Source organism: Mustela nivalis (genome assembly GCF_964662115.1).
Source record: "Mustela nivalis genome assembly, chromosome: 2".
In the NCBI taxonomy this organism is placed as follows: domain Eukaryota; kingdom Metazoa; phylum Chordata; class Mammalia; order Carnivora; family Mustelidae; genus Mustela; species Mustela nivalis.
In genome coordinates, this window is record NC_139021.1 from 41,717,936 (window position 1) to 41,735,556 (window position 17,621).

The 17,621-nt window shown below is 39.6% G+C and overlaps 1 long non-coding RNA gene across 1 annotated transcript in view; it reads right to left on the bottom strand.

Moving 5' to 3' along the window:
- The window catches only part of LOC309860605, a 36,657-nt gene extending 19,562 nt beyond the window's left edge, over positions 1–17,095 (bottom strand). The window contains exons 1-2 of the long non-coding RNA XR_014309487.1: positions 17,019–17,095; positions 10,490–10,590 (exon numbers count right to left, since the gene is read on the bottom strand). This is a non-coding gene — a long non-coding RNA (uncharacterized lncRNA). The remainder of the gene's footprint in view (positions 1–10,489; positions 10,591–17,018) is intronic.
- Between the last annotated feature and the right edge of the window lie 526 nt (positions 17,096–17,621).

Genomic DNA, 17,621 nt, shown 5'->3' on the forward strand with positions numbered 1-17,621 from the left:
GCAATTAGGGATTGTGACTTGATTGATTTGGGGGCTCTCTGAAATGTAGCAGGATCAACACAGTTGCACACAAAACAAGGCATAATCCACTGGGTTAAATTAACGTTAAATCAGAGATGATTGGATTAATTGCTATTACATTTTATCTTCTGTGCACATGTGCTGTTGGCAGGCTTTCAGACCCTTTTTAAAATTAGCTTAGAACTGGATGGAAATGGTACAGGTGCAAATGATTTGTGCACTGGGTCTTTCAAGTACACAGTGGGCTCATAAGAAGGTGCATTTTTTTTTTTTTTCCAAATCATATTTTGGATGTGATTTACGAAAACTGCACCGAGACTACCCTTGGCATCACAATACAGAAGCTATAGATGTGTTAAATCGCAAAAGGACCCTGTTGGCTAGAAGATGACTTGGAAAGTAGGTCTCCTTTGTAACATGGCCTTGGCACCATCCCTCTTTTCAGTTTGCTTCCCTTACATGCTTTCCTGCCCTCATGGGAGACCATAGTGTCCTGGAGATGGATGCAACCGGGCACTTAGTGGGATAGCTGGTACCCCGAAATATATTCTTCAAAAGCCACGGCCTCCAGCAGATTTTAAAGGTAAAGTGTTGACATGATGGCTGTTAACAGGATGAATCTCTTTAACGGAATCTCTTTTAACGGAAATTTGTGTTTAAGATTTTGTTGCAGATTTTAAAGGTAAAGTGTTGACATGATGGCTGTTAACAGGATGAATCTCTTTAACGGAAATAGTGTGAAATATGGAATTGAAATATGGAACAATCAGATGAGGGACACAAAGCAAAGGTGATCAAAGGCTAGTATCTCTTTATGTCCTCATTTGCCCATGAGCCAGTGACCTAGCGTCACTGCCAGCCTGACAGTGTGAAAGCTTGCTAAGCCACTTGGAAGAAAGTGTTACATTTTTATCGTTTAGGAAATGGGGTGAATTAACAGCTCCTTTAAAAGACTACTATGTGCACAGGCCTATAAACAAGTATTGTGGAAGAAAGATGTCATTCTGGGGCCGATCATATTTTGGATCGATATAAATAAATGAGTAAATAAGTAAAGAGCATGGTGTCTTCTCATCCATGACCCATTAAACCTTGCCAGCAATACCAAGCCCATGAGAGCAAGCCGTGGATTGCAAGCAAGCCAAGGATTTTCCCCTCCTGGGCAGTCTTCCTTCTGCAGGTCTGTTGCATCTTGTGCCTTTGCTTCTATCTAGTGACTGTGGCCTGGGCACCTTGGCTTCTTTTGTGGCTTTATCTCCTTTGCTGCTGGCCCTGTTCAGACTGCTACCTTCTGCACTTGCCTTGGCTTCTTAAACCAGTCTCTGCTTTGCTCGTTGGCTTTTGGCCACATGGATACTTGTTTCCCTGCCTCTATTCCAGGCCATGTCAGTTCCCAAAAGACAGGGCATTATGATATAAATAGTCGTCCAAATGCAATGGGAATTGAGCTCATTCAATTATTTCGACTTTATATATATATAAAGTATATATATATGTGTGTGTGTGTGTGTGTATATGTGTGTATATATATATATATATATATGTGTGTGTGTGTGTGTGTGTGTGTGTATATATGGAAGTATGCATGACCCTTTAATTTATTCTTTTGAAAAGGTAACATATATATCACCTGATTAAGGTCAGATGATGCCAATAGTTACACTGAAAAGAAAGTTTGACCAGGCTGGTATACCATTCCCCATTTCAGAGACAACCAGTGTTACTGGGTTTTATATTTTACCCATTCTTCTAGAAATATTATATGCATATATAAGCACATATATGTATACTCTACCTTATTTTTACACACAATGAGATGATAGCATCTCTGCCCTGTTCTATATTTCCTGTTCAATATTTGCTTAAATATATGTTGGAGATTGTCCCATATTAGTACACATATTCTTTTTAAAGCTTCTGTTGTGTTCCTGGATGTGTTATAATTTATGGAGCCAGTCAACTACTGATGAACATGTAAGCTGTTTTTCAGTCTTTTGCTTTCATAAATAGTGCTTGGACCTAATTTTTAATATGCTGATGCATTATAGCTAGAAAATAAAATTCCTAGAAATGAAATTTTATGGCTATTATCACAAAATTCCTATTTCTTTTTATGTGAAGTAAACACACTAAAGAAAGTGGTACAAACATATATGTGCAGCTCAGGGAATCATCACCAGTGGAACACCTGTGTAAATCACTGTTTGGGTCAAGAGAGAGACTGTTGCCAACACCCAAGGGAGCGTCTTCCTGGACGCTTCCGTTTCCTTCTTCCACCTCCTTTTCATACTAGTTTTTCTTCCTTTTGAGCTTTGAATAATTGAGTCACACAGAGCTATAGACCAAATGTTTGTGTTCCTTCCAAATTCATATGTTGACACCTAACCTCCAATGTGATGGTGTTAGATGGTGGGGCCTATGGGAGATTATGAGGTCAGGAGGGTGAGGGCCTCACAATGGGATTAGTGCCTTTATAAAAGAGACTTTGATGGTGGGTTCCTTCACCCCATCCCCCATTGTGAATACAAGAAAGTTGACTTGTGTGAACCAGGAAGAGGGCCCTTCCCAGGTACTGAATGTTCTAGTACCTTCCCAGACTCTAGAACTGTGAGAAATAAATGTTTGTTGTACAAGCAGTCCAGTCTATGGTAGTCTCTTATAACAGCCTGAATGGATTAAGACACACAGTATACAATTTCTGTGTCTGGCTTGTTTACTCATTGTGTTTGTGAAGGCTGTCCATAGTGTTTCTTTGTTAACTGTAGAGTAGTCATTTTTATTGGTATATATTATTTCATTGAATGAATACACCACAGTTCTTTTATCCATTCTTCTGTTGGTGGACATTTGGGCTCTTGGGCTGTTTTGAATAATGTGGCTATGCATACATTACTATTGGGTGCATACCCTAGGAGTGAGATTGTGGTATCATGGGTTTGGTGTATGGTTAACGCTAGTACGTAATGCCAGTGTACTTCCCCAAATCATACTCATATCAGCATGTATAAGAATTCTCATTGCTCCAAATATTGGTAATGGTACTTTTTAAAAGGCATTCTAGTAATTATATAGTAATATATCATTGGGATTTTAATTTGAATTTTCCTGAGTACTAAAGGAATCTTAAGTATGTTTCCTTATTTAGATATTCTCTTTGTGAAGTCAAATGCTTTTGCCCATTTTTCTTTCAGGCTGTAAAGAGCTCCTAGAGCATTTTGTTTCTTGACACAAGCCTTTTGTTATATATATTTTAGCAAACATTTTATCTCAATCTATAGTTTGCCTTTTCACCTCCTTAATGTTATCTTTTGATGAAAAAAATAACTAGTTTAATGTCATCCAATTTAAGGACTTTCCCTTGCTGGTGATTTGTCTTTCCTTTATATGTGTTGCTTAAAAAATATTTCCTTATTTCAGTTTAATGAAGATATTCTCCTATATCATATAGGATATATGTTGTTTGTCTTTATTTATTGGAAATTGATTTTGTGCATGGCAGGAGGTAGGAGTGAAGTACTTTTTTCCCATAAGAATACCCAACTGGCTTATTTATTGAAAAGACTATCTTTTGGGGCGCGTGGGTGGCTCAGTGGGTTAAGCCTCTGCCTTCGGCTCAGGTCATGATCTCAGGGTCTTGGGATCGATCCCCACATCGGGCTCTCTGCTCAGCAGGGAGCCTGCTTCCCCCTCTCTCTCTGCCTGCCTCTCTGCCTACTTGTGATCTCTCTCTCTCTGTCAAATAAATAAAATCTTAAAAAAAAAAAAAAGAGAAGACCATACTTTTACCTCTAAATCACATTGTTGTGTTGTCATAAAGTAAGTGTCCATGTACTTGTAGATCCACTTCTAGACTTTCTATTTTATTCCATTGGTCTATTAGACTTTTACCAACATCACATTTCTAAATTATAATAGCTTTACAATAAGTCTTGCTATCTAGTGGAACAAATTCTCTCATCTTCTTCTTCAAGAGAGCTTGAATATCCTTAAACACTTGCTTTTTTTTTTTCCCCAACAAAGCAGGGAGCCTGATGTAGGGTTCGATTCCAGGTCCCTGGGATCATGACCTGAGCCAAAGGTAGACACTTAACTAACTGAGCCACCCAGGCACCCAGCCACTTGCATTTTTTTCTGATTTGAGGAAATGCTTTTCAGTTTCCTTATAAATAAATGTTGAGGGGCACCTGGGTTTGGCTCAGTGGGTTAAGCCTCTGCCTTCGGCTCAGGTCATGGTCTCAGGGTCCTGGGATCGAGCCCCACATTGGGCTCTCTGCTCGGCGGTGAGCCTGCTTCCCCCTCTCTCTGCTGCCTCTCTGCCTACTTGTGATCTCTTTCTCTCTGTCAAATAAATAAATAAAATCTTAAAAAAAAAAGAAATAAATGTTGAGATTTTAAACATGACTTGTTTGAATACATAAAAATTTGAGGGAGAACCAATATTTTTGTAATACCGAGTCTTGCTTTCTGTGTATACCACTGGAATGTCTTATAAAAATGCTAGTCATATGCTAGTCTCATAAAAATGTACTATTTTTATTTTCTCTGAAAAGTTTGTGTAGAATTGTATTTATTTCTTCACCAATAAAACCTGGATCTGGAGTTCTTTTTACTTACTGATTTGATAAATTTAAGAATTAATTCTGATTTTTTAATTTATTACATTTATTTTTTTAAGATTTGTACGTTTCATTGTATATATTTTTAAAGAATTTATTTCTAGAGCAGCAGTTTTAATAAAATTGAATGGGTGGTCAGAGATTTCCCATGTACCTCCTGTCTCCACACATGCACAGCCTCCCCATCACCAATATCATTCACAGAATGGTACATTTATTACCTTGTATGAACCTATATTGACACATCATTATCACCCAAATCTACAGTTTACCTTAGGATTCACTCTTGGTATACTCTCTGTGGGATTGGATAAATGTGTAATGACATATATCCATCATTAAAATATCCTAGAGAGTATTTTCACTGCCCTAGAGATCCTCTCTGCTCTATCCCTCCCCCTCATCCTAACAATCTTAGATTTTTTTAAAAAGACTTTATTTATTTATTTGACAGAGAGAGAGAGAGAGAGAGAGAGTCACAAGTAGGCAGAGAGGTAGGCAGAGAGAGGGGGGAAACAAGCACCCACTGAGCAGAGAGCCCGATGCAGGGCTTGATCCCAGGACCCTGAGGTCATGACCCAAGCTGAAGGCATAGGCTTAACCCACTGAGCCACCCAGGCACCCCAACCACTGACTTTTTTATTATACCCATAGGTGTGCCTTTATTGGAATGCCATATAGTTGGAGTCAAGCTATGTGTAACCTTTTCAAATTGGCCTCTTTGACTTAGTAATATGCATTTAAGGTTTTCTTCATGGCTTGATAGCCTATCCTTTTATTTTCAACCTTTTATTTCTTATTTTGAGGTGCATTATTTATAATCATCATATAGTAAATTTTGAAAGATCAATATGACCATTTTTATCTTTTAAGAGGAGCATATAATATAATCACTGACACATTTGTGTTTAAACCTCCCATTTTAGATCTGTTTTCAATTTACCTAAACTTCTTTATGCTCCTATTTTCTTTTTTTCTTGTCTTGTGTTTTGATAGATTACTTCTTAATAATATATTTTTGTCCCTCTTTCCCCATCGCATCAGTTTAGTAGCTGTACAATTACTACTCTTTCGGTGCCTATCCTGAGGTATGTAATATGTATCTTTAAATTATCAGAGACTAATATTGTTTGATTCCTTCTACCCATTTTCTTGATGTCAGAACGGTCTTAAAATCCTTTAACTCCATTTACTCTTCTCTCAAGTTTTATGCTATTTTTTTGTCTTATATCTCAATTCTGTGCACTATTTTGTCTTTCTGTGTTCCATGTTAGTTATTTTCTTCTTTTTTTACTTTCAAAAACAGAAAAATAGACCCTTTCTTTACAAAACCTATATTCCTCTTGAGGAGACAATCAATATAAACATAAATAACTAACGCATGTAGTACGTCAGGTGGTGATAAAAATTTCAGAGAAAAAGGGAAGGAGGATATGGAATGTTGGGAATTAGGGGTGGAATTTTAAATTAGGATAATTAGGGGAGACCTCCTTAAACCACTGACGTTTGAGCAAAGACCTATAGGAATTGTGAGGATAAGCTGTGAAGAAATCTGGTAGTAGAGTATTTCCAGGCATGGGAAATTGTGTATGGAAAGGCTCTCGGGCAGGATTGTACCTGCCATGTTCTAAGGTCAACCAGGAGGCTGGTGTGACTGGAATTAAATGAGTGTGGGAGGGTAGAAGGGATGTAGAGAGGGGTAGTGATGTTTTTATAATGAGGTAGAGAGATGCGAGTCAAGTAATGTCTCTAGGGCTTTGTAGAAAAATATTTGACCTATGATGATCACATAAAACCCAGTTTAATAGAAGTGATGGTAGTTGAGTGCAAAACACAACTATTTTTTTTTCTTTTAGCTTGCATTTCTAAAGGGCTAATTATATGCCAGGCACTGTATTAAGCACCTTACCTGCAAAATTTTATTTTATTTTCAATATAAGGAGAATGTAGATTTCACACATGTTAATTATCTTACCCAAGCTCACAGCTTATATGCAGCAATGCTAGAAGTCAAGGCCAGGTGGTTTCTTAACCATAATTCTGAATCTCTTCGACTCTTATTGTTTAATGACAAAATTTACCAGCTCCTCTGTAGAGGTCTAGCTCTGAATGCTGTGGACAGGCGTTCCCACTTCCTCTCCTTCCAGTACTTACAGCAGTAACAAATGACCCCAAGAGACACCATTAGTTTGCTGTGTGGGTCATTTACCTGTTCTCTGTTTTAATGACACATGCTATACATTTGATTATGCGCCTTTTTTTTTTTTCCCTTTCATAAGCTATTGCCAGTACACAAGAATGGACAAAGCCATCTTGAGTGGATAAATCCTAATTAAACATCATTACTGAAAAGAGACCATGTCCTATAGAGGACATTGCTATATGAGTTATTTTAACCTACTGTAAGGTCTTCTGTCTACATCTGAGTGAGAGTTATCTTCCCTTTTCACTTTATGTGATATAAAAGAAAAAATTCAAATGGGTAGACTATGCAAGAAAACTTGTGCTTGAAATAATCCAATATTATATGTCACAAATGAGGACCGTACACATTCTTTAGTTTATCCTCTCCGAGGGAGGGGTGTTGGATAACCCAACCCCTGTGGAACAATTGGGAGGTTGGGAAATCCTTTTTTTTTTTTAAATTTTGTACACAGTTTTGCTAGAAAGCTTTATTCATGTAAGGTAAAATATTAGCTGGCAGGGAAAAATAAGCCTGTGAATGAATGTGATTCGGACAGCCGCTGGAATGAATTGCAGTGTTTGCAACATCAACAGAATTAGTAGACCTTAAAATATTCAGGGAATCAATTAAAAGTCTTCTCTGGGATTTAAAAAATGTGTGTTTGTGTGCTTAACTTTAAAATGAGCACCGGGAGAAGAAATGGCCAAACCTTCTGTCAGAAAAATGTTTAAAGATTCCAAGGGCGTCTGACTGTTTCTGGGCCCAGCCAGCTTCTGAAGGAAACCCTGGTGGGCTGAACGGCAGGCATCTTGGAACACAGGCTCCAGACTTGGCTTTAGAGAATTAAGCAAGAGAAGCACGTGAGAGCAATTGAAATGGGTGTCTTGGCCACACTCCCTGAAGGTCCTGCAACCTCGTTAACCTTTGAGAAGAACACAGCTTCCAACCAGGATGAAAGACTAAAAAGAAGGTGATAGTTTCTTAAATGTGTTCTTTCTCATGGTCACCCTAAGGACCTTGAAAAGTTTCAAGCCAGAAGTTTTGAGCTGAATAATCTTGTATAAAAGTCCTTGGGAAGAATTAATTGGACAGCATAATGTATAAGCAACTGAACACAGATATTATCTAACATTCCCCAAACTAGATTAATTAACCTCCATTTCCCCACACTTACAAACAAGCTGGATAGGCTCTTTAAAGCTATGCTTTTATGCTTTTACCTCCAGGGAAGAGCCAAGGGAACCATCCATTGTCCTTATAATTGTTCTACAATCCAAAGTTGAAAGTCTCTCTTCAAATTAATGTAAAAGGTAATAAAGCTGGGGGATTATTTAGTTTGGGCTATGATTGTCTAAGACATCCATTTTAATTTGGGGGATACTTTCATACCCTATTTCAAGTCTAATTCTAAAAGATGTGTGCTTATTCACAGGTTAACTGTATCCTACACAATTTCTGTGATTCCAACCCCCTCTCACCCATCAGTAGGAAGCTGGGCAGTGTCAGAAATCCTGCAAACCACAATGACTGGTTTTGTGAAGATGACTTCTGGATTTCTGAACCTGAAAATTTACTGGCTTCTTTTGCCCAAATGGCTCCAAGTTTCAATGTCACCCCTAGACCCAAGTAGTCAGGGTCCTGCCTTGGTCCCTGGTACTCATGGACATCTTCTGGTTTCTCTTACTGGGGACAGGAGACAGTGTGGAGATGGCCGAGGGGATGTGCCCACCCAGTGCCTAGCTCCTCTTCTATACCATGCTGTGGGTAACTTCCTGCTTAAACCTGTGAGCTGGCTTTCAAGGAAACAGTTTGTCCTTATAAGAGTGGACTGTGGTGTAGTGGATGTGTGTATGGATAGATCAAAGGGGTAGACAGTGGGGGGCAAGTGAGCACAAGAGGAAGGGTAAATGGAACTTAGACATGCAGGGTGCACCCAGGCCAAATGATGGGGCCAAATGATGGGGGAAAGGGAAGATGGAACAACTAAGCCTTGCCACACAGAGACCCTCTTTAGTACTGTGTCTGCCAAGCTGCTGCAGCCAGCCATGGTCATGGCCACATGAGAAGAGCTGTCTGCACCTTGGGTCCCTTAAAAAACACACTGAAGACACAATCTTTTCACCAATATTCTGCAGTTGGTTTCTTCAAAAGCTGAAGTGCCCAGTTGGCATTTTGCTGCAGAGATCGTCAGAGGAAAGAGGGGATAATTGCACTATTTATTTTACCTTTGTTCTACTCTCAGCAACTTGTCTCCCATTTTAGCAGCTCCTGAGGTTTCTATTTGGATATTCCTTTTCTGCCAAGGACCCCCTTCGTGATCCAGCCATCGTACATTACCTCTATTCCCACCACAACACCTATTCAGGCTTTTTCTTGTGATGTACCCCCAATGATCTTCCACTTCAGCCCCACAAATGGCCTTTATTATATTTGCTGTAGTCTAATCTACAAGTGCTTGTAATGATAACAGTTTCAGGTGGAAGGGGGGTGTCGTATAATCATTATGAGTAGCAGAGAGGTGAGAAGCAGGGAAAGTTCAGTATATATTCTCCAGCAGATACCTTGAAACTACAGAATCTTAAGCCTGCATATTCTCCTAGGGTTTACAATATTTGTCAATTAACCATTTGAAGACTCGCAAGAAGAGAAATGCATAGAACATTAAGGAGAGCAAATTATTACTATTATTTTTTTTCAGACAAAAGTAAAGAACGTTGTAAACATCTTAGCCAAGAGCTCAGGGGAGGGACAGGAGGGATAGGCTGGTAGGAGGTAGCTTTAAATCCAATTAGTAAAAAAAAAAAAAAAAAAAAAAAAAGACAATTTGAGACCAAGAAAGTACACACAATTGAATAGTGAAAACAATACATTGAACTGCCATGGGATAAGAGGACCTCATTCTGTCTCTTGTCACCAACTACCTATGTGACCTTGAGCAGTTTGCCAGCTACTTTCACCTTCCAGTTCCTCGTTTGTACAACTGTCGCAACATCTGTCCTGCTGCCTTAAAGGGTGGTTGTGATGATGAAGTGAAACAGTGACTCTGAAAACACTTCATCCACTGGAATCTGCCCCACGTTCCCTCCCAAGCTGAGCCGTGTCTAAGATCTGGACCTGGTCAAGGCTGGTCCATGTGTGGTGCTTGTGCTCTTAGTTCCGGTTTTCCCATGAGTCCTTCACTGTCCCCGGTGCAAAGTTTGTTGACTAAATGAAAATAATGCAGGAAAATATTGTGCTTCTGTCACACAATTCTTGATCTCATTTTTTCTTTTGTTTTGCAAATAGAGATCTACATCTATTCTGGAGAGCCAACAAGATCCCACCAGCTCCTACTATGGGGAGGATAAGCTCTGTGTCCTCCGAAGAGGCCCAGAAGTTTAATGGCTGGAATAGCAACTTGGCCATTACCCAGCTGTGATGAGCCTTGGGCATCATATGACTTAATCTGTTTCCCTATTACCCTATTCCCTCAGCTATAAAATCAATATTTTAAATGACACAATTTCTAGGATCTCTTCCAGCTCTAGTTTCTAGGATTCTAAATCTAGCATACACACATGCTCAGGTCTTCTTTTTCTTTTCTAAAATGATGAAATAAGTAAAGACAAAGCCAACCAGAACCTAAATAATCAAAATATTTAACTGATTAATTAAATGTTCTACTTACCCAACAGTTGTTTCTTAACTATCAACTTTATGCCAGTCCAGGTACTGGGGATGCAGGTGAAGAGGAGATAGACAAGGTCCCTGTTCCTACAGGGCTTACTCCTTAGTAGGAAAGACAACAACGAAGCAAATTAAGTGAATGAAAAAATGTTGAATATACCCATGTGCTGTAAAATGGGAAATGTTAGAGTCACCAGATGAACCAAACATTGCCCTCTCCCAAATCCCCAGATTTCTGACTAGGGATCACCCTTTTAAGCAGATTCAGAGCATTTGGTTTGCCTTGTGGAAACATGGAAGGGAAGAAATACATTGAAAGGCACTTAGAGAATTCTGGATCTTTGAAATCATTGACTCTTTCAGTTTTGAGTGGCAAAAAAAAATCTGCACACAAAAATGAGCAACTCTTAGTCTTAGATGCAGCAGTGAATAGATGAAGTTTGTCTACGGGGACAACACTGAGTAGTGTGGTCATTGACATACACTGGGTCACTCTTTGGGCATCCATTTGCATCTTGACTCAGTATATTGCTAGGATAAAGATCCCGAATATGACAGAACTAACTTGAAAGCTTACAGAGTCTTATTAGCAAGTCTTATTAGCACAGTGAAACAAATGACTATGTCTTTAACATTTGAAAAATAGGAAACAATACGTACAATGCTAGTAAATAAAACAGAAAAGTTAAAAATAGGTAAGAAACTGTTTTGAATTTACTTTGAATGTCTGCCCTTAAAGCTGATCAGTCAAACCAGAGGGACATATAATGCTAAATTAGAGAAAGAAGCCTTTGTGGGTGTTTTGAAGGGCTCAGTGGTCGAGATGCTGATCCCTTATTATGCCATAGTTCACTTCTAAACATGTGGATTTCCTTTCTCTTGATTTTATGATGTTGTGAACCGTACACTTAATGCTTCTCAGTCATGACTGTAGTGATTTTATTTGACTCATAAATGGAACAGAGTAAGGGAAAAGGAAAAAGGGCATGGAAGTTTTCTGAAGTCACAGTGGAGCAGTTGAAGGAGAGCTGGGAAGAAGGAGAGGATGGAGGGTGGGAAGGCTGTGTGCACGCATCAGAGAAAAGAACTAGTGGATAAAGAAGTTCTAGAGATCTAATGTGCAATCGCAGTGATTATAGACAATAATATTGTATCCTAAACATCAAACTTGCTAGAAGACTAGATGCTAATTATTCCCACCACAAAAAAGAAATGATAATTATGTGATGATAGGAGTGTTAGTCAACGCTCCAAAGACAGTCATGTTACAGTATCAAAATGTATCAAAGCAACATGTTGAATACCTTAAACTTGCACAATGTTACATGTCAAATATTTTTCAGTTGAAAAAAAAAAAAAAAAAAGAAAGAAGACCTGTATAAAATCCATCAAGTTGTGAGGAGTGACAGGCAAGACATGGGAGAGTGAGGAGAGGGGGCTGGGCAAATTAGGGTATTGATCTCATGGCCAGGAATGAGGAAGAACCAGAAAACTGCAACTGGGCTGGGGGAAATGATGTGAGTAGGGAATGGTGCTTGGTGCTGGTGACAGATTGCAACCTACAGTTCATATGTAGGAATTTTTCTAAATCAGATATTGGTGTGCTAGGGTGTGCCTATTTTTTGAACATTTGCCTTGGACCTACCAGTGTTTTTAGCTGTGCTATGTTTTCTTTTAAGACAAGCTTAATGCTGTTGTTTGTCATTCAGCAAATCTACTGTCAGATGTGGATGACTTGCTGACATTTTAGCACCAACTACATCTATTTTCCTCACTAAATGCTGAATTAGAGGTTTTATGCATATAATACGGATTTAAGGAATTTTCCTGCAGAGGTTAATGTGCTTAAAGGTCAATGCAGTGGGGTGTGTTTTGGAAGAACGTAATATAAAGCATTTAAAAAATATAGATTTGACAGGTCTTTTGCAACCTTTTTTGTCTAAAACGTAATGCTCACTTTCTGTAAGATGAATGTACCCACAAAAGAAATCACTACTGGTACTTTGATGGACAGAGTTGTTTCTGAAGGTCCTGAAATGCTAAGAGTACAATATGCATGGGCAACAGTGAAGCTGTAACTCAGCCTTGTGTGATTATGATGTTTAAGTAGAAAGCAAGATACAGGAAAAGTGTTTTGCAACAATGTCCTCTCCAAATAACAGAGTATTTACTGGTTCACCAAGAAAACGTCAGTGTTCAAAAGGACTGTGGGTGTCCCAAGCAATTAGTGTGTCTATGAAGGCTCTTCTGCAATTCCCGGAAAAGACAGGAAAATGTTACATAGAATGTGAAATGTAGGGGTCATTTCAAAAGTAATGGATACTGACACAGAGCTACAAACAATTGTGAGGTTTACACATCACTCAGAGAAATTGGATTAGAGCCAGAAAAAAAGATGTTTTATATTACAGTTTCAGGAAAAAAAAAATCTTGAGGGCATTTGGTACTAGACAGCATAATATCTACCTTCTTTTGAAATGCAATGTACATGAAAGCAAAGGGTTCCATATCATTTTTTGAGGTAAAATGTTACGATTTTGAGCATATTTCTTTCCAAAAGACTTCACACTAACAATAGGCTGTATATATTGTAATAGTTGACAAGTGCCATGTAAAAAAGTACCTAAACCCTAGTGTTCTAGCTGTTTCCCTATCTCCTGCTCAAAGAGTCACTCCTTGGATGATTCTCAGCCTCTGTTTAAATTCCCAAATAGGATCAGGCTGCCATTTGCTTTTCTTGGACATGTATTTAACCAGTCTAGTGTTCTGACTCAGTCTCTGGGTAATATTTGTGGCACTGGTTGGCTTGAGAGAGTGTTTGACTCTCTGAGGCAAGCCACTGGTAGCCAGCAAGAAAGTTGCCCCTCTATATGTGGACATTATAATGTTTTGAGTAGTGGCTTCCAAAAAGATATGTGGATGTCCTAATTTGTGAGATTTGTGGATATTACCTTATTTGGAAAAAGGGTCATTGCAGGTGTAGGTAAGTTATGGATCTTGAGATGAAAAGATCATCTTGGATTATGGGAGTAGGACCTAAGTCAATGATAAATATCCTTATGAGAGAAAGACAGAGGAAGACTTGAGACAATAGAAGAAAAGACACAGAGACTGGGACAGTGATGAGACATAGACGAGATTGGAACAATGCAGCCACGAGTCCAGGAAGTCTAGAAATACTAGCAGCCATCAGAAGCCAGAGCCTTCCTTAGAGCCTTCCGAGGAAGTGTGGCTTTGATTTTGAACTTTTGGCTGGCAGAACTGTGAGAAAATGATTTTTATTTTTTAAGCTGTCCAGTTTGTGGCCATTTGTTACAGCAGCGATGGGAAACTTACATAGCAACCTTGAACTTCTGTGGCTCCTACACACCAAAATAAAAATAGGGTGCTGTGTGGGACATGGTCTACCTTACTCATCCTCTATCCTTCTGCACTCAAATGAGATGATACTAACGCACTGGGAGGAGACAACAAAGGTGAAGAAGTAGCTCTAAATTCCAAATCCGAGACGGTAAAGGCAGCGCTATTTTTTTTTTTTCATTTTGTTTTGTTTTGTTTTAGTGGGCTCCACACAAGGTGTGGAGGGCTCAAGGTCACAACTCTGAGATTCAGACCAGAGCGGAGGCCAAGAGTCAGACACTTAACTGACTGAGCCACCCAGGCACCCCAGGGTATCTTTAGTTTTGAGGTGAGGAAGGATAAGAACTGTTTCTATCAGCACGCTTACCACAGTATCTTTCTGCTTCCTTTGTATTTGACTCCTGTCCACCATTTTGGCCTTTGGAATAAGAGGCCACATGAGAAACAGGAAGAGGAAAGAATTAGAAGGAAGTAAGGAGTAAACTGAACTTAGTAAGGACTCTTCTCTGATAAGAACATAATATGGTATACAGATGAAGAAATCTTGAAAACAAAAACAACAAACAAAAAAGCAGACACAAACCCAGGTTAGATATTAATTAACAATGAAAGAATTAATGTGACTTGCACCTTAACATTTGATGAAGTAGATAGATTGTACCACCAAATTAAGTTTCTGTATAAAGATTCTGTCTTGCCAAGTTTCTGTATAAAGATTCACAACTGGGGTGCCTGGATGGCTCAGTGGGTTAAGGCCTCTACCTTTGACTTAGGTCATGATCTCAGAGTCCTGGGATTGAGCCCCACATTGGGCTCTCTGCTCAGCAGGGATCCTACTTCCTCCTCTTTCTCTCTCTCTCTCTCTGCCTCTCTCCTTACTTGTGATCTCTATCTGTAAAATAAATAAATAAAATCTTAAAAAAAAAGATTCACAACTATGAATATATATGATATTATTTAATATTCGCCAGATTACCTTTTCTATCTGAAACAGTTTGGAATATATTGTTTTGACCCTTATTGAAGTCAGAGACTTTGTTCTTGGTCCCTAGTTCTCTGTTATCTTTCTCTCTCTCTTTTTTTCTCTGTAGCCATACCTTTCAGGCAGGGTTCCTCAGGGTTCCCTTAAAGGGATTGAGCCTCTTGAAGTTATTTCTAGGTCTCCTCAGTGAATTTAATTTAGAATGTTAGTTTAACCTCTTAACTTGTCTCTTAACTAGCACATTTTAGCTTTCGGTCCCATGGATTTAAGTAGATTACATCTTGATGCATTATTAGGGAATTTGACTTCACACAGGCTTCATAAAATAGCAGCTCTGGCTTCTAAAGTCTAAAGTAATGGCAGTTCCTCTAACTGAAAAGGATTCTGCATGTAGACAATACTGTGGGCTCTTTTGAGCTGCCTTGTTTCCCTGAGAGACCATGAGGGAACCGGGAAAGTATGAGGCTGCACCAAGGTAATCGCCCTGAAGGTGGCTACCTGTGAGGAAGCTCTTGTCTTCTTTGAGTTAATAATAAGGCAGTGCTGTCAATGTGAAAATGGATTCAATTTGTTTCAGTTCAAACAGTTGTGGGGATAATTTGCTGAGTCAGTATGCCGCTAATGGCTTTGTGGGATGCCCTCCTGGAGATACACAGATGCGCCAGAAGATGTCTGCTCCAATAGCTCAACTTTGCTGTTGCCTCAGTCTGGGTCCTAAGGTCTTCCTGACCTGTCCACCATTTTCCTTTTTCTTCTGTGTTCCTCTATACACCTGCCTCTTTGACCAAATTTAGCCATTCCACAGTGATGTCAGGCCCTTGGGACTTTGTCAGGGATACCTGTCCCCTCGTCCCTGCCTGAGGTCCTAGTCATTTTAAGCCTGACTCGAACCTCGCAAACACAGTTACTTAGTCCTTCTTCTTCAGTCATGCACGTCACACTGTCACGCTGCCACAGCTCCTCTCTTGGTCCCTCTTTCATTTGACCCACTTCACAGCTGATCCTTTTTCTGACTGTGCCCAGCTGGCATATCACTTCCCGGGGAATTGTGTCCTCTCTTTAGGACTCACAGTAACTGATAGGGGAACTTTTCTCATGTATATGGTTGATAAACATTTATTTTTTTAAATGAACAACAACAAAAAAATGCTAGAGAAATAGATGATTTGGGCAGTGGCAAAATAGTTTTTATTTCCCAGAGTTGCTGGAGAACCCTGAATGAACAGTTGCCTGCAATATCCAGAGATCAAGTCAACAATGGAGAATCAAAAAAGCAATTCATTATTCCATAAGTTTATAGACAAAAATATTGGAATTAGTTCAGGATTTACCTCATGCAAGTGCCTTTGGTTGGGAAAAACAAAGATCATTGCTGCCAAACTCTTGAGGGTTTCATGCGCCTTGCTTGGGTGTGGCAACAGCCTCCTATTTGGTCTCCGTCCCCCCTGGCATCTCCTCCAAACCACAGTCTTCACCAAGGAATATTTATAAACCAGAAAGCTGACCCTGCCTTGCTGCTGCTGTCAGGACGACGTCCAGACACTGTGGCCTGTCATGTAAGGCCTTTGACGACCTTCCCCTGATTCCCTTTCTAGTTGTGGCTCTATAGATTTTTTTTGGCTCGCCTTTCAGATTCATTGCTTATTCTCTGACTCCATGCTGTCTTGGGCCTGTGTTCTGTAAGATTCTTTTTTTGTGAAATTTTCTCCCTTCTTTCATCTTTCAGAATAACTCCTTTCTTATCCTTTCAGAATCCTTTTAAGCAAATTCTTCAGGCTCAGTGTTTTCCACGTGCACTGCTCTCAAAACACGTTTCTGTAGAGTATTTCCTACACACTGTCATCATCATTGATACCTTTTGTCTTCTTCCCCATTGATGGCCGGGACTGTGTCTTACTCAGAAGTCTGGAGCTGTGGGAATTCTTAGCTCAGAGGAGCAGTTTTAGGTGAGGTTCCACAGAAAGAACATGTAGATGAAAAAGAGCATCAGGCTGAGAAAGGACACCCAAGAAAGACCAGTTTTAGCAGAGGAAAAGCACCCACCAAAGGAGACTGAAAAGGAAGAGAAGAATCGGAAGAAATCTGCATTTGGCACTGAAGGAAGGAAAATGTTTCATATTGAATCAAAGTTTAGCTGTGTGAAATATTGTAAAGAGGGCAAGTTAAGTAAACATTAAAGGGTACCTACTGGCTTTAGGTGCTTTGGAATTCATTGGTGGCCTTTGTTGTCCATCACAAGGTCTGTTTCTAGGGTTTGGCATGCACAGAACCACTATTATGTCTAGTGGAATGTATCATATGACTTAAGATTTTGGAATGCCAAGGTTGGTATATCTACTATACTTTAGCCATTAGGGACCTAGTCCAGGCTTTCAGTACAGACACACTTGGCAAAAGCTGATGAAGGAGGACCTACTTCTGTGTTTTGGATATGGTTATAATCCTAGCTCCTGTAGTAGGCTACAATCTTTTTTTTTTTTTTAAAAGAATTTATTTATTTATTTGACAGAGAGAGAGAGAGAGAGATCACAAGTAGGCAGAGAGAGAGGGGGAAGCAAGTAGAGAGCCTGATGCGGGGCTCAGTCCCAGGACCCTGGGATCATGACCTGAGCTGAAGGCAGAGGCTTTAACCCCTGAGCCACCCAGGTGCACCATTAGGCTACAATCTTAAACACCTCATCAGAGTCTCAAACCTCATCTGCTCGCCATGCCCTCAGCTGCCCCCAAGACAGATCGGTTGGTCCTTCGCGGGTCTGTGCAGTTTTTGCTGCCTGAGGCTGGTCAGCTGAGC